The 21,440-nt window shown below is 40.0% G+C and overlaps 2 long non-coding RNA genes across 4 annotated transcripts in view; one reads left to right on the plus strand and one right to left on the minus strand.

Annotated features, from left to right (window-relative positions):
• LOC132827834 (uncharacterized) overlaps positions 1–17,288 on the plus strand; it is a 147,759-nt gene extending 130,471 nt beyond the window's left edge. Inside the window, exons 1-3 of one of the 2 annotated variants that reach the window (XR_009646049.1) lie at positions 13,558–13,693; positions 16,134–16,341; positions 17,153–17,288. This is a non-coding gene — a long non-coding RNA (uncharacterized LOC132827834). Of the gene's footprint in view, positions 1–13,557; positions 13,694–16,133; positions 16,342–17,152 lie in introns of those variants that run through there. The other variant, XR_009646050.1, reaches the window with a different exon arrangement.
• LOC132827833 (uncharacterized) overlaps positions 1–21,440 on the minus strand; it is a 52,520-nt gene that overhangs the window by 8,681 nt on the left and 22,399 nt on the right. Inside the window, exons 2-3 of one of the 2 annotated variants that reach the window (XR_009646047.1) lie at positions 13,516–13,702; positions 3,927–3,968 (exon numbers count right to left, since the gene is read on the minus strand). This is a non-coding gene — a long non-coding RNA (uncharacterized LOC132827833). Of the gene's footprint in view, positions 1–3,926; positions 3,969–13,515; positions 13,703–21,440 lie in introns of those variants that run through there. The other variant, XR_009646048.1, reaches the window with a different exon arrangement.

A 21,440-nucleotide genomic window follows, 5' to 3' on the forward strand; every position in this document is an offset into this window, starting at 1 on the left:
CCATTGCCTCTTCAAATAGACGCTGAAATTATAAGGAGCAAAGATGGGGGCACTGGATATTACTCACCACACCCCTGGCCCAGCTGCAGGACAATGCAGTGATGCTTCAGTTTCCTGTAGAATTTTATCGAAAATATTCCAAGAAAGCTGCTTCAATCCCAAAAGGGTGGGAACAGAAACAGGAATAGGAGAAGGTCACTGGATCCCTTGAGTGTTTAATTAGATGATAGCTGATGAGAGAAGGGCATCTACTGTGAAGGGAAATCGCCGTGATAATGGAATTCTGTATCTATATTTGCAATATATTTGGCAGATGAAAGCAGGAGATAATTAGGCAGTGAAAATAAACTGATTACATTGAATAGAAGCAGATCAAACTACCTTGCTTTATTTTTCCAAAATGAATGGGAAAGGGCTTTGGGGAGGTACATTCCCCACCAAATTGTCTGCCTTTTCTTTTTCAGGTTAGATGCCTCCCAAGGATTTTACATCATCCATCACAGTGCATCACCCAAATAACCGTGACTCACGTCTGGGTTTTACCAGAAAGTTTTGGCAAGCCAGATCATTCAAATGATTATCACAGAGAGCTCAAATCCTGTTCCCATCCGATAAGCAAACACATTCCCGGAGAGTTCACTGGTTACAGAAATACTGAACCACCTTCTCCTCTCTGACCCTGTGACTGATGCTATTTATAAACCTCCTGCTGTGCCACGGGCTAAAATCAGCCAGCTCACCCTGACACATGGATTAAACCAAAGGCCATTGTGCCAATATATTTATTTGGTGTCAAACCCCCTAGCACATTCTGAGTCATGATAGACACCATATAAATGCATGTCTTTCTTTCGTTTCTTCCTGTTCTTTGACACTAACTGAGTAAACTTGGGGATCCATTGGAAAAGTTACAAAGTACTGCTCTGTCAACTTTATTCCAAAATCAGTTATACATTTAAATAGACCAAGATCAGTAAAGGACAACTGTTCTTATTACTTTTGGACATTTCCCACAGCAAAGAAACTAAACGTTTTGAAGTGTCAATGTTCCTAAGGTCAATTAAGGATGGGTGAGGAATGGCCTTGTGAGCGGTGCCCACATCCAGTGAAAGGATAAATAAAAAATACCGAAGAGCTTTTGATACTATTGCAATGTTATCCTGTATGAAAGCCTTATAGAATTACATTTTAATAAACCAGTTATTTCTCTTTCCATCAGGAATTCCTCCAGACAGAGGAGGAATTAGGAGCTAGGATTAATTGAATTAAGTAGCCTAAAGATTGGATTCACGATGAACATTTCACTTATAAAACTGCACAGGATGTCCGAAATGACAAACATAGAGTCCTGCCAGTAATTTTCTGAACAAGAATCAATTTTCAATGTTGTTCCAGCAATGAGTTGGCTAGCTCAGATTCACACGCCTGTGTGTGAACGTACATTTCTTGAATATATCTCATCTTTTTCTACTGCTCAGCAAATTGAACCATTGCAATATCCAAGAAACTTACAGCTTCAGCCCTAGAATCAACATCATGCCCACTGTAAATTCGCTCATGTTTTCTGTCAGCTTGAAAATACTTTTGATAATTTTCATCCTTTCACTGTGATGATTAGAGATGTAACAGTAGACCTTTCAACACAATCTATAGCTTTCATCTAACATTTACTGATGACAGCTCACTTGGGACAAGATGGAAGAGAATAAAGTTAGGCTAATTTCATCATGTCTGGGTTGTACTTTTGAGCTAATGTGAAGCTAGTCAGTTGATTATACTTTTTATTAACTCAATTAGATTCCAGCAATAGGCTGTTGGAATTAATAAATGTTTGAATTGGAACCATTATTGGTTCTCTGGCAAGTGTTATACTTACCTGAAAGTCTCCCAGTTGAGGACAGTACTTATAAAGGCCTAAAGCATGAGTTGCAAATTTTACATGAGGCCACTGTGAGAATCATTTTTGAATAAGCGCAAATGTTAAAATATTCAAATAAACATAGATAAGATTTCCAGAAAATCTGAATCAAAATCAGGTCCTGCTGGGAAAGAATTAGGTTATGCAAGTTACGTTGTATGATAAATCTTGTTTTGGCCGCATCCCATTCACTCCTTGTTCAAAAACTGTTATCTCACTAACTGTTCAAGTATTCTGATGAAAGGCCACAGACCTGAATCATAACACTGTTTTATTCTCTGCCACAAATGCTGCTGACCAGCTGAGATTTTCCAGCATATCTTGTTTTTGTCTAAGATGTTAGGTTATTTGCTTTATTGTCATTATTTAGAAGATGTAACTCTATGAAAAGCTGGTTGCAAAATGGATTGTGCAAATTTCCAAACAGAATGTTTTCAGAGACATATCAGTATCAATTTACAAAACCACTTTTTGTGTTTTAATTTTATTTTTAAAAATCCTCTCAAACTCTGTTTATTTCATAAAATAATTCTCCATTCACTAAATTGCAACTGGACTGGCCTACATTGTTAGTAGATAGCAAAATATATTACACATACTGCGGGAATCAATGATATTGGAAAGAAGGACAACAGAAAGGTAACAATGAAAGTTCCAAGCAAAACCTGAATTATTCATCAAACAGCCAGTAGCAGCAATAGTGGAATCAGTTCTGACGAAGGGTCACTGGACTTGAAGTGTTAACTCTGCTTTCTTTCCACAGATGCTGCCAAACCTGCTGAATTTCTCCAGCAATTTCAGTTTTTGTTAGTACTATCGACTTGTTGGTGAGATAGCTGGTTTGCGATGCTGTGAGATGCCAAAAGTAGTTCAGTCCCCATTCTGCCTGAGGTTGCTACGAAGATTCCACTTTCACAATCTTACCCCTCACCTGAGGCATACTGACCTCCAGTCATCTCTCTCTCTAATGAGACAGCAGCCCTATGGTTCTCTGAGACTATGACAACTTTAGCTTTATCTTTAGCTTTAGACATGGACAAATACAAAGATATGGAAATTGATGCACAGGAGGAAAATAACAAGTACACTTCAACAAAGACTTAGAATTTATATAACCCTTTCAACATAGCAAATCAGTCTAAGGCACATATTATTGCATCGATACAGATAGAATTAGTTTTGACTGGCATTATGGTTGGTGCAGATGCGATGGGCTGAAGAGCCTGTTCCTATGTTGTACTGTTTTATGTTCTATATTCTGTTATCAAACTGATAACGTTTCTTCAAGGAGGCAAGATAAAAAGAGTGATGGAGAGGTTGAGAGAACTAATTGCATATCTTGGACTGTAGCAACTGAAGCAATGGCTACCCCAATGGAAAAACCTATCTCAGGGATGCACAAGAAGTCAGAATTAGAGCACTCCAGATGTACAAGGTTACTGAGACAAGACCTAAGTTGTAATGCTTGGGATTTTGAAATATGGGTAATGATAAGGCTATCAGATCACTGTCATTAAGGCATATATCTGGTAGTGTCCTTCAGCATCTAGACACATACTGTTAAACGTTGATGTCCTGACATTGCTCTTAGAATACTCTGCTCTTCCACCGCTTTTTATTTTTATTATCCCTGTTTATAAACACTGTATGAAGTTGCTGTTTTGCCAATTAGTTATCCACTAAACATGCCAGAAAAATCTAGGTGCATTCTAAATAAATGAAATTTTAAACGGCATGTCCACTGCCAAAAATCACCTGTAATGCTGAAAATTTATTTGCAGTCATGCAAAGTCTCATTCCTTCAGAACTTGACTTTGTTGATTCTTAATTAAAAAAAGTTTATACTTTTTAAAATCATTTTCTAATTTTTCTCAATCCCATTTTGCTTTCCCACTTTCTATGCAGATTTTTTGAAGATGATTTTATATCAATATATGTTAAATTTTTTTCTTCATGGCCAAGGCTTGAATGTTTCAGTGAATATTCTTCAATCTGATTAGTTAAAAACTTTCATTGTTTCTTGTCCTGCTTGAACAATGTTCTAGATTACCTGCAGAAGAAACATAAATGGAAACAATACAAGCTGCTGCTCAAAAGCTTGCCAAAAGCAACAATCAATAGAATGAATCACAAGTGTCATTTATTTACCAGTAATCAGAAAATCCAGACCAGTATAGTTTGTTTTTAGCATTGTGATAAGAATATTGATGATATTCAGCGTGAACCTGCTGATTGATGTGATGTAAAACAATATCTGCCAAATTCACAAAGTATTCAAAGCATAATGTCAATAGATAGTGTATGCTACAATGTTCAGTAAAAAACGTTACGTGCCCACGACTAATGGCTTTACCACATGTTTTTCAGAAAACTCATAAACATCTGTATTACAGATGCAGTCCAGTGTTGTTTCAAATTTCCACCTCAGTATTAGAACTTGAACCAAGACCATGATTCTAATCTTAATTATGCCGCTAGGGATCAAGGCAGAGCCAAGTCTGGATATGTCTCAACAGAAATGTGGTAAGTTAATCCCTGAGTCAACCTGGGCCAGCATTGCACCCACCTTTACAGGCTGTTATATTCCAGTAACTTGACATGCACCTGGGAGTAAAATATCTGTTCAACCTTTGATTAGAGAATGATCATTTTTTCATTTGTTCACAGAAAGTGGGTGTCACAGTCAAGACCATCTCTAAGTATCCTTAAGATAGTGCTGTTAAACCACTTTCTTAAACTGCTCAGTTCAAATGCTGTGCACAGAATGCATTTTTATTCATTTGTAGGATGTGAGTGTCAAAGACAAGGACACCATTTGTTTTTCAAAACTATTTTGGCGCATAGATGCAGGAATAGGCCATTCAATCTGTCTAGCCTGCTCTGCTATTCAATTAGATCATGCCAGATCGTTTACCTCAGTGTGTCAGAACAGACAAGATTGTGAGCCACCAACCTACTGCATTTCTTGTGCTCCAGCTAAAACTGCAGTATTGTTAGTGAAGGTGTTGTGGGAATTTGATCGAGCTTTTTTTACTTATTCACTTGTGGGATGTTTGTGCTGCTGGCTGGCCAGCATTTATTGTTTATCCCTAGCTGCCCTTGAGAAAGTGGTGCTGAGCTGCCTTCTTGAATTGTTGCATCCACATGCTGTGGGTTGACCCACAATACCCTTAGGGAGGGATTTTCAGGATTTTGACCCAGCGACAGTGAAGAAACGGTGATATATTTCCAAGTCAGGATGGTGAGTATGATGGAGGAGAACTTGCAGATAGTGATGTTCCTATGTATCTGCTGCCCTTGTCCCTCTAGATGGTTGTGGTTGTACATTTGGAAGGTGCTGTCTAAGGATCTTTGTGAATTTCTACAGTGCATCATGTAGACAGTACACTCTACTGCCATTGTGTGCTGGTGGTGGAGGGAGTGGATGTTTATGGATGTGGTGCTAATCAAGCAGGCTACTTTGTGCTGGATGGTGTCAAGCTTCTTGAGTGTTGTTGGAGCAACACACACCCAGGCAAGTGTGGATGTTCCATCAACCTCCTAATTGTATCTTGTAGATGGTCACAGGCTTTGGAGAGTCAGGAAGTGAGTTACTTGCCGCAGTACTCCTAGCCTCTGACCTGCTCTTGGTCAATGGTATCCCCAAGGATGTTGACAGTGGGGGAATCCCCTCGCAAATCTCAACACCATCTAGGTGGACACCCCGTCCACTGCCTTTAACATTGGACTTGATATTATAATATTATGGGTGGGAATTACATATACTTGCTAGTAATTGGTAAACACCAATTTACTAACAACAGGAGATTAAGTTATGGTTATGTCTTTAAATGTGAAGGGGATACAGTTAGATTCTCTCTTGTTGGATATGCTCACTGTCTGGCACTATGAATCTCATTTGTCACTTGTCAGCCCAAGCCTGGATATTGTCCAAGTCTTGCTGCATACAGATAACAAGTAGTTTAACATCAGAGGAATTGTGAATGAGATTGAATATTGAATATCATCAGCAAATATCCTTACATCAGAACTTATATTAGGGGGAATGAATTAGTTGATGGTGGTTGGGCCTGGGACTGTACACTGAGGAACTCCTGCAGAGATATCTCTGCACTGAGATGATTGACCGCTAACAACCAAAACCATTGTCCATTGTGCTGTGGTTGATTCCAAAAATGTTTGGACTGATGCCACAATGAGGTCAGAAATGAAGTGGCCCTGGTTGAATCCAAACTGAGCACTGAAGGAAGGTGAATAGGTGATGCTTGATAGGAGATTGGCAACATCTTCCAAAATTTTGAGGGGCAGGACAGAGGGGTTTCATTTTTCCTATCTTTTGGGAGCAGGACACTTTGCTGGGTAACTATTAATATGGTAGCAGTGCTGGCCAATAGTGCAGCTAGCTCTGGAGCACAAATCTTCAGTCCTATTGCCAGTTTGTTGTCAGGTCCATAGCCTTGGTAAGTCCAGTGCATTCAACAATTTTTTGACATCACATGGAGTGAATAAATTGTATGAAAATTAATATTTGTGATTCTGTGGACATGATGAGGAGGCTGAGGATCATCCACTTGTCCCCGGGCAGAGGCTGGGATAGCCAATGTTTCAAACTGGTCTTTTGCCCTGATATTTTGAGCTTTCCCATCATTGGGGATGGGGATATTGTGAAGCCTCCTCTTCTCTTTAGCTGTTTTATTGTCCACCATTATCCACAAAGTAGATGTGACAGGACAGTGCAGTTTTTTTATTGGATCTGTAGGATATGGAAATGTTTAGCTCTGTCTGTCACATGGTGCTTTTCCTCTTTAACTTGCCATAGTCTGGTGCTACAGCTCAAATGGCTGACGTCTCATTTTTAGGTCAACCTGATGCTACTCGAGGTATGCTGTTCTGAACTCCTCAATAAATCAGGATTGATTCCCTGTTTGGTGGTAATAATAGGTGACATACGCTGAACTTGTGGTTATTAATTCAGGGTGAATACAATTCTGCTTTCACTGATAGCTACAAGTGCCTCATGAACAATCATTTTGAGCTACTCAATATATTCTATTTAGCATGGTGATAATATCATGCATCATAACAAAGAATGTCCTCAGTGCGAAGAGTGAACTACATCTTCACAAGGACTGCATGATAGTCACTCCTATCGGTATTGTAATGAATAGATGTATCTGCAACAGGCTGGTGAAAATAATGTCAAGCAGGAAATGCTGCTACTAAGCCTCTCTCTGTCACAGATATTATAATCTCCTATTCAGTTCCTGTCTTTGCAACCCTCCATGCGTCTTTTAAATGATATTTTACATGAAGCACAATGATTCTTCAGCTGTGGGAGAAGATTATGTGCTAATCAGCAAGAGTTTTCTTTACCAGTGTCTGATGTGAGACATCATGGGGTCTCGAGACAAAGTTATGGAGTCCTAATACTATATCACTGTGCTTGCCATGTCGGTTTTTGGAAAAGTCTGGACAATAGCTGTAGAGTAAAATCTCGTGAGCATGATCTTTGACTTTGCAACTTTGGCACAAGTCTATAAATATTAGTGAGAGGTCACTGCAAGATCAATTGGGCAGGGTATGCCGCAGTCATTTTTTGTTTATTCTCATTTCATTTTTTCTACAGAGGTTTGGAGTGGCTCACTAAGATGTACTAGAGAACATTTAACAGCCAACCACATTTCTTCAGGTGTGAAACACATATAAGTCAGCGTGGGTATGGTTGACATATTTCCTTCCCTTTAGTATCAGTGAACCAATGTGTTTTTAGTGTTGGCTTGGAGGTTTCAGGGCAGTTATTACTTAGTATTAATTAGTGGAATTTAAATTTCTTCAGTTGCCACAGTAGGATTTGAGCACTTTCCTCTGAATGATTGGTCCAGCAACTTTATCATCATGCTGCTGAACCTATATCCTGTTTTATGAGAACATTGGTTGTTTTGTTAGGGACATTTTGGAACCTTTGCAGGATGAGATAGTTGAGTTTGGACAGGATGGACTTTCAGAACATACTTAACCCAAGTTTCCACTTCAACTGAAGTTTCCTTTCTTTCAACTTTAATCTGGTTTTTCATCTTGAATGGCAGCATTGGACTTACTTTTACTGTGTTTCTTTTCATGTAAACATTTGTAATATTTTTACATTTTAAGGGTAAGATTGTAATTTTTTAAATAGTTCTTCCACCCAAGAGGACATAACAAAAAATCAAGCCTGCAGCTCCTGGTTTTTTTTAGTCAAAAAATTCAGTCCTCTGACAAAACGCAGTTTGACTCAGAGCATCATGATCTCCACCATGAGTAGGTCAACGGGGGTAAGCTGAAAGGGGATAGAACCCAGTACTGTTGCCACCAATCTGGTACACACGAACATAGCCAAACTGCCCCTCTAAAGGAGGTGGTGTTGCTGTTCTGGCAACATGAGCTATTACTGTATATTCTAGCTTGGAACTATAGACAGCAATGATGGGGGCTCTCCAGTCCCTTCACATGACCTGCCTGCCTTCTTAAAGTTAATGGTGGGAAACTATAGTGAGCACAATTATACATCTTCAATATCTTGGTGATTGAATTTCTATCTAAGTACTCAGATAAATAAAACTCTTTTAATCATTGATTCACTTTATTCAGTGGATACTGTTAGGATCTCAGTAGAGATAAAATAAAGCATTTTTTAAAATAGTAGAGAAAATTTGAAATCCCAATCATTTGCTGAAAAATAAAAGGTACAGAATTCTATGATTTAACACAGAAAGCTTTTTTTAAACTATAGAGTAGCCAATACGGCAAATGTTAAATACTATTTCTCCTATACTCTAACACCTAAAAATAATATTAGCTGCACATGAATTAACAGGCACATTGTAGTCAAATTTAAAGCAAGAACTGCTAGGCACTTGTCTAACCAATTCAGATTTTACAAGCACAATCTACAATATGAATGACATACATTCTAGGTTAGAATGCAGGTAATGTCAGTAATTAAGAAGGCTAATGGAATACTATCCTTTACTACAAGATGAAGAATGCTATGCATTAAGTATATAGGGTATTGGTGAGCCCACATTGTCAATATTGTTTGTAGTTTTGAACTCCTTATGCAAGGAAGGATGTACATATGTTAGAGATTGTTCAGAGATTTACTAGGTTGATATTTGGAATGAGTGGTTGTCTATGAAGATATTTTGGACAGATTACGCTTGTTTCCACAGGGATTGCATCAAAATGTTTGTCTGATTATGAATGCTCTCAACTTTACACAGTGTTTGCAGTGGCTAATATCTGATTATGTTAACAAGATGCCAGTCCCACAGTTTCCACTCGCCCTGTGTTATCATACAAACTTGGCCAAAACACAGAAATAAAAGTAAACACAAATTAAATCATTTCAACCCCAATATATACATCAAACTATGCTATGTTGCATTCAGCTGTCAAACACTTATCCTTCTGTATTCCCATGGAGCCAGTCTTCTGTATAACATTTCTTGCTTACATGCAGTTCTGCCCAGAAGGTGAAACATTCTTGATGGAAAGCTGCTGATGGTCAGTGGGGCACATTCAATCGTTCTTGAGTATATTCTGAAGCAGCTCTAGTATGCACTAGTAGAGTCTTACTTCAGTTGTTGGTAAAGTGTTGGAAAAGGTTATAAGAGATAGGATTTATAATCATCTAGAAAAGAATAATTTGATTAGGGATAGTCAGCACGGTTTCGTGAAAGGTAGGTCATGCCTCACAAACCTTATTGAGTTCTTTGAGAAGGTGACCAAACAGGTAGATGAGAGTAAATCTGTCGATGCGGTGTATATGGATTTCAGCAAGGTATTTGATAAGGTTCCCCACAGTAGGCTATTGTACAAAATGCGGAGGAATGAGATTGTGGGAGATATAGCAGTTTGGATCAGTAATTGGCTTACTGAAAGAAGACAGAGGATGATGGTTGATGGGAAATGTTCATCCTGGAGTCCAGTTACTAGTGGTGTACCGCAAGGGTCAGTGTCGGGTCCACTGCTGTTTGTCATTTTTATATACTACCTGGATGAGGGCGTAGAAGGGAGGGTTAGTAAATTTGCAGATGACACTAAGGTCAGTGGAGTTGTGGATAATGAAGAAGGATGTTGTAGATTATACAGAGAGACACAGATAAGATGCAGAGGAGATTTACTAGATGTTGCCTGATATGGAGGGAAGGTCTTACGAGGAAAGGCTGAGGGACTTGAGGCTTTTTTCGTTAGAGAGAAGAAGGTTGAGAGGTGACTTAATAGAGACATATAAGATAATCAGAGGGTTAGATAGGGTGGACAGGGAGAGCCTTTTTCCAAGAATGGTGACGGCGAGCATGAGCAGGCATAGCTTTAAATTGAGGGGTGATAAATATAAGACAGATGTCAGAAGTAGTTTCTTTACTCAGAGAATAGTAAGGGTATGAAATACTTTGCCTACAACGGTAGTAGATTCACCAACTTTAAGTACATTTAAGTTGCCATTGGACAAGCATGGAATAGTGTAGGTTAGATGGGCTTCAAACTGGTATGACAGGTCGGCGCAACATCGAGGGCCGAAGGGCCTGTACTGCGCTGTAATGTTCTATGCTCAGCCCTGATCTGTGGTATCCCAATGTGGTTGAAAAGGGCTGGGCTACCTGGGCAGAGGGCACCGGCAGACCATCGGCTGTGGGAGAAAAGTGCTGTTTTCCTGAGAAAGAGGAGCAAGGTTGTGTTGCATAGGGCCAAAGCCACTCCAAAAGGTTTACATCTCAGCAATTCCCATAAGGATAATGCTACTGGAGTAGTAATGGAGAAACTCAGACTAATAATACTCTTGAGAAATAACTTCAAATCCCATCACAGCAGCAGGGAGAATTTAAATTCAATTAACTAACATATCTGAGATTAGATACCTGTCTTATCTTTGCTAGGCTTGTGAAGGTTTATAGCTCAGGTTGAGGTTTAGGGTGTAGGAATGCTCGCTGAGCTGTAAGTTTGATATCCAGACGTTTCATTACCTGCCTAGGTAACATCATCAGTGGTGACCTCCAAGTGAAGCGAAGCTGTTGTCTCCTGCTTTCTATTTATATCTTTCTCCTGGGTAGAACAAACTTAAAAGACCCAGTACAACCCATGGACAAAACCAAAGTCGTCTACAAAATCCCATGCAAGGACTGCCACAAATACCACGTAGGACAAACAGGAAGAAAGTTAGCCACCAGGATACACAAACACCAGCTAACCACAAAAAGACACGACCCTCTTTCCCTCGTAGCCCTACACACGGATGAAAAAAAACACCATTTCGACTGGGACAACACATCTATCCTGGGACAGGCCAAGCAAAGACATGCCAGAGAATTCCTAGAGGCCTGGCACTCCAACTACAAAGCCATAAACAAACACATAGATCTAGATACCATCAATCAACCCCTCAGAAAATGAACAGGAAATGACATCATCACAAACCCCAGGAACCCCATCCAGGACAAACATATAAATAGAAAGCAGGAGACAACAGCTTCGCTTCACTTGGAGGTCGCCACTGATGATGTTACCTAGCCAGGTAATGAAACGTCTGGATATCAAACCTACAGCTCAGCGAGCAAACCTACACCCTAAGCCAGTCTCATTATTAATAGTCATAAAATTATCAGATTATTGTTAAAAACTCATCTGGTTCACTAATGCTCTTTAAAAAAGGGAACATGCCATCCTTACCCAGGCTAGTCTATCTGTGATTCTGGAGCCACAGTAATGTGCTTGCCCTTTTCAATGCTCTGGCAAATCGTTCAGTTGAGGCAGCTCAACCCTCTGCTCAAAAGTATTAGGGGATGAACAATGAAAGCTCTCCAAGCTCGTGACACCCAACTCTCTAGAATAATGAAAACAAGTTGCTGACTGATGTTCCTGTATGAACACTGGTGTCTGTACAGCCAGGACAACAGCAGTCTGAATCTTAGAGAAAGCGAGGACTGCAGATTCTGGAGATCATTTTTTGACAGCAGTCTGAATCTGTGTGGCACCAAACTGGGTTTACATTCTGAGCTTCCAATCTCACAACTAGATGTTGAATGGATTCAACTTGATGCTGAAACTAGTCAATAGACACTTCAGCAGAGTTGTGTCCTCAGGTATGCTAATAGATTTGGCACCTCATCTCTGTCAGAAAGGAGTCTCCCAGCTCTACACACAGCTGGTGCTGAACTCCTCCATGCTCCTTGACATTGATGGCAGGGTTTCCCGTGGACATGTCAACACCATACATTTTGTTGTGCCTAACAATGGGGTTCTTCTATACATCATTTTATCAAAATGCTCATCTGAGTCCTTGGCAGCAAGTGTGCAACCTCACCCTTTTGTGAGCTTCATCAGCCTTGTCCTCTGCTCTACAGAGTGCTCGTGCTTGGCATTTCCTGCCATGCAAAATCCTTTCTCTGTGCTATCCTATAAATTCCATACAGTGCCTGCTGCCTGTGTGTGAATGATCAAGTGATGGTGTTTCGTGGTTGTTGTTGTCTTCTTGCTCTTCTATCCATTGCTTTTCTACCTTTTCTTGTTTTGCTGACTATTCTAGTTTCAGCAAGTGATTATGGTGAGGCGGGTTTGGAGCAATTTCAAATGTGCACTGCTTACCTCCCACTCTATAGTGCCTCTTAAATTTCTAAATCTGAAACACAATATTTACATAACTTTTTTAATACCTGGGATATTACTTATAATGCAGCATGCAGAAACTGGTACATGTAATTTCTCAGCCTGCACATTAGATGGTGCAGTTCTAGGAATCCATGCCTATTATCATAGGTACTTAATAAAATATTCATTTTGCTGCAGAATCTTTAGTATGTGGTGCTTTGTAGGTCATAGATTAATTTATGTATATGCTTTTGAAATAGATAAGCTGGAAATTATTGGTGCTTTTAATGTTCATAATTCCAACAACTCTAAAGAGGCTTTGAAATTTAATGACTTTATTGTTGCCTATTTTGTAGAAGTACTTACTTTGATAATTTGTATGCACTTTCATTAACTGTGAACTACATGAAGCCTATATGTTCTCCACAATCTAATGGTCAAATGAGCAAAGAGCTAGCATTTTAAATCACAAAATTACGTTTTTCAATAGAAGAAGTTCCCATGGTAATGGCTTTTATAGCAGATCTTACAATGCAGCATTATTTTTCCAGTATTGATTTATTTATTTTGTGAATACTTCCATCCGGTTCTATTAGCTCATGAATAAAATGCATTTTTATTGCATTAATGTAAATGGTATTTTCACTGCCAGATAATCTGATTATTATTCACAGAAAAATGTTTAAAAATCAATAATTGCAGGCAGTTTTGTAAGAGGGCATAGATCACATATTTTTCTGGTGCAGTTATGTTTAATGAATAGAACATTGCACTACTTGCAAGGCATTATGTAGAGTTTCATGAAAAAAACAACCAAAGGGCACTTTATGATTTATGGGTCCTTTCTCCTCCTCATAATGCATCCATTAGTAGAGCCTATCATGTGAAATCATTGTTCTAATTGAATAGTTTGTTTTTCAGATTCTTCAATGGAACTAATACATATTAGTTTGTCCCAGAGATCATACACTTACCTCTGAGCTAGAAGGTTATGCTTCAAGTCCAGCTACAGTCATTTCAGCTGATGCCCCTGTGCGAGGCTGAGGGAGCGGTGATTGGTGGATGTGCCATCCCCTTCAGATGAGATGTCAGACTGAGCCTTGCACATTTGCTCAAGTGGATGTTAAACATCCCAAAACTTTGACATTGCTGGTACGTTTCCTGGTTTAAATGAGATGATAAAAACACAGAAATTAACTGGGTATTTATCCCTTTGGAATCTTTTCTGTGAAGATGATTGCATGGAAACCTTATGAAAACGATAACTGCACATTACAGTTCCTTTGGTGTCAAGCACTTTGGCACATTTCTGAGATCTATGATAATGATGCTGTATAAATAGTATGTCCTTTATTAAAAATGTGAAGTGTAAATTTGGATTAAATATGTTATCAGTTAATTACTGTGCAGCATCCAGATAGTTTTTCTTTGATATATGTTATTTCTTTACATTGACAATGAGTTATACGTGAACAGAGAATGGCATCAGAATGGGACAGCTGCAGAAAGCAGGTCATGTCATTTATTTGGACAAACATACTGATGGAGAACCACTGTTCCTGAATATAGATAGGGATCCCAATACAGCAACAAAAAGGAGCATTCAGAGTCCCACCCTGAACAAGTGGTGTATTATTAAGCATTAGACTGACTCGATTTTTCCAGATATGGATGTGGGCTTTTTAAGATCGTTGAAAGTGAGAGGATTTGTATCGAGTCTACTTTTAGAAATTAAATAATGGGAAAAATGTTATTTTAATCTGCTTTTAGTTCTCCATTTCACTTGAAAAATATTATTCAAAGGATAGAGGAAACATTGATAAGTGATTAAGGAAATATTGTTAATCATCAATATGTGGAGGAGTTTACCCCAAAACGAATTGAATATAAAGTATCTGATTTTTTCTCCTATTCATTCATGGGATGTGAGTGTTGCTGTTAGAGCCAGTAATAATGAACTTTGGGAATTAGGTATTCTTGGTGATGATAACATGGTTAGGACATCACCTTTGCTCAAATATGACACCAAGATTGTGAATAGGCTGACTTAACTTCAGAAAGTAGCAACAAAGAATTATTTTGGTCATGAGAATGCATAATTTGTGATGTCAAAAGTTCACAGGCAGGATGTTTAATAGGTAGGATTTCCTGTGGGATTTGGGACCAGAATGCTGGGACAGTCTGAACAGCTCAGCGAGTTTATCAGGGCCTAATTTCTACTCAGTTGCTTCCATGCTCATACACCCAATTAAGAAAGGCAACAATCAGTAACTTTCATGATTGTTTTGTTCTGAGGTCAGCTCAAAAAAGAGGGAATTTATTTGTTTATCCACCTCCTCAGGATCATAGGGCCTTTTTATTGAGTAGCAATATCTAAGTGTCTGTTTTTCTCAGCATGGAGGTCTAACTCTCTGGTTTAACCAGCTATTTCTAATATCTACCTTTTTAGATTAGATTAGATTACTTACAGTGTGGAAACAGGCCTTTCGGCCCAACAAGTCCACACCGACCCGCTGAAGCGCAACCCACCCATACCCCTACATATACCCCTTACCTAACACTACGGGCAATTTAGCATGGCCAATTCACCTGACCCGCACATCTTTGGACTGTGGGAGGAAACCGGAGCACCCGGAGGAAACCCACGCAGAATCCTCATTTGGGATTCTTAGAACTCAGATCTAGGAGCAGCACTGGATGGATCTTCTTTAGTAAAAGCATAGTTCCCAAGAGGAACCTTTGACAAACTGTCTATTTGTGCAGCTGAACTTAAGCATCCGGCAAAGCTGAAAACAATTAGTTCTTGGATAAAATTCATCCATACTGGTGTAATGTTGATCCATATGTTTTCAACTGTAGTAAGCTTATGGAGTTTGAATTGCTGGGGGACTAGACTAAGCTTGGATTTACCTATCACATTCATTATTAGAAGTCGAGCCAGTTTGTTGTAATTCTCACATATTTTCAATGAGAAAAGCAGTTTTTCATATGAAGGTTCCATTTGCAGAATTGGTGAGGTACGTTATCAATTGGGTTTTACAGAAAAACTTGTCACTAGGTACTGAACCACAGGAGAAGTCAGAGTTCATCATGGAATTATGAATGATTGCCTGTCCATAAAGACACAACAATTTCTCTTCCATAAATCTTCAGGTTTGGTCTTGAATATGTTCTCATGACATGTAAAATTGTGCATTATACATTGAACGTTTATCCAGTAAATTGGTTTGAACATCCACAAAGAAGAAAAAAACCTGCATTTGTAAAGTACTTTATCATGGCCTTTGAAAGCAACAATTCTTTTGTGTTTGATAAAGTTTATGGAAACAAAATGTACAAAGCAATTAATCTTTTAGATAAAAAGAGCTTTTATCCAGGACCACACCTTGTTTCCTGAACACCAGTGATTCCTCACTGCTTTTCATTTCTATTCATTCTACTAGCTCTTTTCATAGTGTTCAGCATTTATTACCACTTTTTACTGTAGTCTTGTTTTTATTAGAATTGACAGCTTGCCAAGTTTCATCCAGGTTATAGGCAAATACTTGACTTTGACTCTGTACTATTTGATCTTACCTTTCATATTTTGCAGACAATCATCATCAGAGTCAATGATGGATGGAACCTGAACATATAAATGTTGCTACTGGACTGAAGAATGCTGAATGATTTGTTGCTCACTTGTAAAGGAGGCTGTCATTCAGGGGCTGCCCATTATACACAGTGATTTTCCATTGCAAGGGAAGTGTTTATTCTTTCCAACGACTGGCATATGTACTTCCTCATAACGTGTAACTCAGGTGCAGACCTTTCTTGTATCGGAAACGTTAACCTGTCTGTCCACTTCATAGATGCTGCTTAACTTGCTGAGTGACTCCAGCACTGACATTTTTTAGCAGATTTCTAGCATCTGCATCTGTTTGCCTTTTGCTGAGGTTGCACTGCAGTTAATCACATTGAATTTATCATAGAAAAACAGACTGTTTGACCTGAACGGTCTCTGCCAGATGTTATACTCAGCTTAAGGCCCCTTTGGGTCTACTTCATTAAATTGTACCTGTCGATCTTTTTATTTCTTTCTTCGTTCTTGAATTTTTCTTCAATCCATTATTAGGTGAATTAGTGACTATTTATTGTATGAAATCCTGGGGTTGAATCTTACCAGAAATTGTTGAGTTTCATGGGTGGTTTCTTTTCATGAGGCTAGGTGTGTTTTTCTTGCGCTATTGTCCCAGATTTCGCCTCATTAACTACATATCATGTACCAATGGTGTCTGTCTCATCCGGTGACAACACAATCCTCCAGCTCACCGTCGCTGTAATTACACCAGTGCTATATTTAAAAAGCTGCTGTGCACTCAGTTGGCACTGACAGGCCAGAACTGTCCTGCAGTTTGTGACACTTGCCATGGGCATGACAGATAAGGGGAAACAAGAACAGCAATTGCTGGAGAAACTCAGAATATCTGGCAATATCTTTGGAGAGTTCTGAAGAAAGATCACTGTACTCAAATGTTAACTGATTGCTTTCTACGGACTTGCTGAATCTCCAGCAATTTCTGGTTTTGTTTCAGATTTTCAACTTATGCAATTCTTTGTTTTATTTTACAGACAAGGGGAAATTGATGTGCTATTTTGGTGGATAGAGACCATACCAGTCTGCTCTGAGGTTGCACCTGAGCCAATGTGGTCTCAACCACCAAAAGGAACACCCACCAAGTCTGCATGAAAGTTAATGATCTGTGCTCCACCTTGGTAAGTGCTACCATTTTTGCTCTGCTAGCTCATGCTCACCTCAACGTTGCTACTGCACCCATTGTCCATCTCATATTCTACCATTCACTATCACATGCAACCTTTTCCCTTATCTCTCTCACCCACTCCATCAGCCCAAGTACTAATCCCACATGGCATCTGCAGCTGTTACTCACTCACTCAGGATACCTCAACACCTTTCCTGCACCTGCAGCAGCACTAACAGCAATGGCTGCCACTTCTACTTCACTCAATCTCTCCCATTGTCTCATTCTCAGGTCACTAAGACCTACAGTAGGGCAGGAAGAGCAGATAGTGGTTGCCTGGAATTTGGTTCCTTACCCCGCTGTGAGAACAGGATCCTGACTGTGACTGCTCCTAGTGGTTGAGTGACTGTGCCCAAGCTGCTGGTCTGATATTGGACAAAGCTCTGAGGTGACTGTACTACAAACCTCTCTTGCTGATACCAGCCCTCCTTGAATTGACAGAGGAAACTGGGACATGGATATTATATTATAAACATAGCTGCTGTTGGTGTAAGCTTGACATAGGACAGTGCTGTATGGTAACAAATCCACCATCTTGACTGATTGCTTTATCAACGATGACAAACTGCCTGGCCTTGTGTTTGCTTTAAATGGCGAGACAAGATGGAAATCCTATGGAGCCTTTAAGGTGTGGCTGGGGAAGTAAAGACAAGGCAGGTATGCTGTTGACATCCAGATCGGTATGAGTATGTGCTAAGAGAGTCAGCATGCAGCCCTGAGCTGCAGCCTGATCCAACCTGTAAGATGGGTGCCTGGCTCTGTGTTTAAACTGTCCTTCTGACACTGTTGCAATAAAAGGTTCCTATTTTCCAAAGGAAACCATTCAAGTGCAGAAGTGAACTCTACATGGATCAGGCTTGAGCTAAGATGATATAGTGAGGCTGGTAGGTGTCTGCTGTCAATGTCCCTGGAGGTGGGGTGTGTGACTGCTGCCCATGCAGGGTGCCATAAGACATTAGTGCCAGGTGTCCAAGATGGAGGTCCGGAGATCTGAACAGAGAGCTGGTGTCACCAGGTCACCGACCCGACTTTTACATTGGGAATTCTCGGCATCTACACTCCATCCAGAAGGTGGGAGAATGGGATTCTCATATTATGAGGTGATATCAGGTTATAATGAGGGTGATAATGATAATCCCAGTTAATATGCCTACTGACATTTACTAGTAAGAATCTTATCTCCACATCCAGGACTGGCTTGGGATATGCAAATTTTGATCTCAAAATTGAAAAGCGTCTTACTTGATCTTTCATCAAATTTCCATGTCGTAACCGATAGCATCCAGGGGCAGGGAAGATTCCACTCCTTCACTGGGTCTTCTCGGATCTACATAGCGATTGATGTGATGAGAAGCATCCAATTTTCAACTGGCCTAATTGGATTCGAATGTTCACCAAACAGGTTTTTGTCATTTCAAAGTAATCAGTAGACTAGAAAATGTTTTTCCAATATTGACTCTATATCATGCTGCCTGGGATTGTTATATAGAGCAGCAGATGCTTTAAAGAACTGTTGAGATTTCCAATAGATTCCAATAGATTGTGTTGTATTGCAAGTTCATTAATAATAGAAGTCAGTCAAACATTTGGCGTCGTAAAACTATGTAAGTGCATCATATATACTTGATAGCTTAAATGCAGCACTAACTCTGTAGGCATTAAAATGTAATAAAGTATTAATGTAGTCTTTTATTGCTCTGCAAATCCTGTGTCTCATTTCAGTCCTTTTGAAACCTTAACAATGAGGTGTTGTGAACTGCAGATCATTGCTATCTGTACTTTGTAATTGAACATTAGTCTCTATTATTGCAAAACATAAAAGTATCTATCTGCTGACACATGAAGCATATGGACAATACTTGCCAAATACACATTGAAAGAATGGCAGAGTAGCATAGTATAGGAGACACCTGTTTTACATGGTTCTGAGAAGGGATAAAAAGGTTAACACCAAGGATTATCATAAACACAACTCACTATGATCATATCATATGAGCTTGTGGGCAGAAAAGCTTAGGCTCTCAAAGGAATAAGACCTAACATCTGATCCTCCTCAAGCTGTCTGTAACAATGTCTATCTTATTCGTATAACTTGTAACTAGTTGCTAACAATCAATAAACTACATATTATTGACCATAAGCTACCTTCTTGTCAGAACAGGAAGTGCATTTTTTTGATTACTCTCAACTCATGCCCTTAAAGAGGATGGTGACAGCAAATACCATCATGAGCAGTAGTTGAGCAGTGTGATGAGCCGAAAATGGTAAGCAGCAGTGCAGTGTTTTGACTGGGGAGCAGCACTGTGGGATCTTCCGACTCAGCTTGAAGTCACCAGTCTTGAAAAATACATGATTTGGAGATGCCGGTGTTGGACTGGGGTGTACAAAGTTAAAAATCACACAACACCAGGTTATAGTCCAACAGATTTAATTGGAAGCACACTAGCTTTCGGAGCGACACTCCTTCATCAGGTGATAGTGGAGGGCTCGATCGTAACACAGAATTTATAACAAAAATTTGCAGTGTGATGTAACTGAAATTATACATTGAAAAATTGATTGTTAAGCCTTTCATCTGTTAGAATACAGTGATAGTTTCACTGCTTTCATGTGTAAATCACAAAACTCTTTTTTAAAAGTTGCTTTCCCGGGTTAGCTGTTAACAATGGTGATAGCTAGACAATATGTTGAAGGTGTTAGGCCCCTGTGTTTTCTGTCTATGACCCGATGTTTAGATTAATTCTAATATAAAAAGTGAGATAACAGAGTTTTACATAAATTCATGCAGTTTTTGAGCTCAGAGTTCTACATGAATGTATGCAGTTTTTGAGCAAAGTGCAATGTAACTCTGCAAGTACAAATTCACCCCACAAAATATATGTGTGTATGTGGGTCTTTGTCTGTGTGTGTGTGTCTGTCTGGGTTGAAGGTTGTGAGTGTAAGAAAGTGTGCGTGTGTGTGTGTGTGCGTGCGTGCGTGTGTGTGTGTGTGTAGTGAGTGCAGAGAGTCTTAAGTCTGTGAGGGGATGCATGTGTGAGTCTGGGAGTGTGTGTGTCTATAAGGGTGTGTGTGGGTGTCTGTGTACGCATCTGTGTGTACCTCTGTCCGTGTGTATGTGAGAGTGTGTGTGTGTGTAGGAATATCTGTGTGTGTGTGTGTGTGTGTGTGCGCGTAGTGCAATGGTGATCACCTGTAATGTGACATGAACCCAAGGTCCCGGTTGAGGCCCTCCCTATGGATACCGAACTTAGCTATCAGCTCTGCTCGGCCACTTTCCTCTGCTGCCTGTCCCGAAGTCTACCTTGGAGGATGGTCACCCGAAGGTCCGAGGCTGAATGTCCTGAACCACTGAAGTGTTCCCCAACTGGGAGGGAACCCTCCTGTCTGTTGATTGTTGTGCTGTGCCCATTCATCCGTTGTCGTAGCCTTTGCTTGGTTTCCCCAATGTACCATGCCTCCGGGCATCCTTGCCTACAACGTATAAGATAGACAACGTTGGCTGAGTCACATGAGTACCTGCCATGTACAAGGTGGGAGATGTTCCCACGCGTAATAGTGGTATCTATGTCCACAATCTGACACGTCTTGCAGTGTCCACTGTGACATGGTTGTCCTGAGAGCCGGGCAGTTTGCTACAAACAATGATCTGTTTGAGGTTTGGCAGTTGTTTAAAGGCAAGTAGTGGAGGTGTGGGGAAGGTCTTGGTGAGGTGCTCATCCTCATTGATAATGTGTTGCAGGTCACGAAGAACATGGCGTAAGTTTTCAGCCCCTGGGAAATACTGAACAACAAAGGGTACCCCGTCGGTTGCAGCACGTGCCTGTCTCCTGAGCAGGTCATTACGGTTCCTTGCTGTGGCACGTCGGAACTGGCGGTCGATGAGTTGAGCATCGTACCCCGTTCTTGTGAGGGCATCCTTGAGTACTTCCAGGTGTCCGTCATGTTCCTCCTCATCTGAGCAGATCCAGTGTATGCGTAGGGCTTGTCCATAGGGAATGGCTGTTTTAATATGTTTTGGGTGGAAGCTGGAGAAGTGTAGCATTGTGAAGTTGTTTGTGGGTTTGCGGTAGAGTGTGGTGCTGAAGTGTCTGTCCACA

This window comes from Hemiscyllium ocellatum, chromosome 25, assembly GCF_020745735.1.
Source record: "Hemiscyllium ocellatum isolate sHemOce1 chromosome 25, sHemOce1.pat.X.cur, whole genome shotgun sequence".
NCBI classification, from domain to species: Eukaryota; Metazoa; Chordata; class Chondrichthyes; order Orectolobiformes; family Hemiscylliidae; genus Hemiscyllium; species Hemiscyllium ocellatum.